Genomic DNA, 1,587 nt, shown 5'->3' with positions numbered 1-1,587 from the left:
AACAAATCCAATCTTGAATTCTAAGGATCAATTAACCATTGCAATATCAAACACTTCATTTGGAGCTTCTAAAAATTGAACAAAACAAATCTCTTTTCCACATGCAATCTAGGTAAAGTTTGATTTTTGGACATTTAAGAAACCTTGTTAAGTTAAAATACAAATTTGCAAAAATCAATTTGAGTAGTTCCTTGGACTCACCTCTTTTCTAATCACCCATCAAATATTAACCATTGGTTGCAATCTCAGCGCCATTTATGGGGATGGGTCTACTTGAAAAAGGTGTTAAATGTTCCACAATCTAACTCACTCACTTGGTCTTTGAATGTTTGCTTTAACTTTATCAAAATTCTTAAATGATCAAAACTCTAGATTAAATCGATCACACTTCAAGTTTGGGCACTAAAATTGAACAACAAATGACGTGGAGAGCCTTCGGGCGCGCGCTTGAAATCGAATCTCACACATTTTTGTTTTGGGCTTAAAACAAACTCACACTCAATCTTGAATGCCTTAAAGAAAATTAATCAATACTTGATGTGGAGGGCCTCTGGGCGCGCGAGTTTTCTTTTGTTGACCCTAACTCTTCTTATTATTTGCATTCTTCGATCAATTTACTTTTGTTGGCGCTTCAAGTTGGAATTGAACATTGTCTCTTAAACATGAGTGCTTGCAAAGTCTAGATTAGCACACATAAGAGTCAGTTGGTAAAAGAACAAGCGTGTTTTGTAGCCCAAGGTCATCCAAGTCTTCTCTCCCCTTGTTGTTTTTCGAGGCCATCTTGGGTGCATAAGATTAGGATCCAAAACCTTGTTTCTTTTTAGGAGGCCTGCTTGGGGATTTCATCACCCCTTGGACAACCTCAACTCCAGCGTTCTGGCGGAGTATAAGAATCGGGAGGTGAATAGAAAGACACCTCTCTTGGGATCAAGATTTTGTCACTTGGGCTAAGTCTCAAAGAACTTTATACCCTTGAGAAGTGAAAGAGGAGAAGTGGGTTACCGCTCCTCTCGGCTGTGTGACATCTTTTTGGTCTCATCTACGGATTTGGGCCTCACGTACCTTGGGTATATCGAGGACTCCTTAGCTAAACCAACTGTCAGCCTTGTAGACAACCATCTAGGATGTTAATGTGTTTGAGGTGACTGATCAAAAAATTTGTAGAACATACACACTCCTTGGCGCAAGTATCACTTTCTGAGAATCAAAAACTTCTATCTGGTTGTTTCTATCTATTGCTTGATCTTTTATTTGTTGAATGAATGTTTGCCAAACTTGGTCAATCCTAGCTTAGGGCATACTTAGCGTAGTCACTGCCTATTCCAGAAGTTGAACGAGTTGAAGCAAAACAACAAAGATCTCTCAAAGCCAAGCAGATTCAGGAATTGATGTCAGAGCAACCCAAACCCAAACAAAAGTTCCACAAAGTTAAACTCAAACCATCTCTAGCATACCAAGAACTTTCAGCCAAGAGAAAAGAAATAACACCAAGCTCACGAATTGCCAAACTCCACAAAGCAGAGGACAAAGCTACCGACGAAGCACTTCAAGAGGCCTGGTTAGAGCGCACCATCAAATTTAGCCAAC

This window comes from Cupressus sempervirens, chromosome 5 (genome assembly GCF_028749045.1).
Source record: "Cupressus sempervirens isolate cs-2001-9-10 chromosome 5, ASM2874904v1, whole genome shotgun sequence".
NCBI classification, from domain to species: domain Eukaryota; kingdom Viridiplantae; phylum Streptophyta; class Pinopsida; order Cupressales; family Cupressaceae; genus Cupressus; species Cupressus sempervirens.
Note: the sequence above shows the minus strand (reverse complement) of the source record.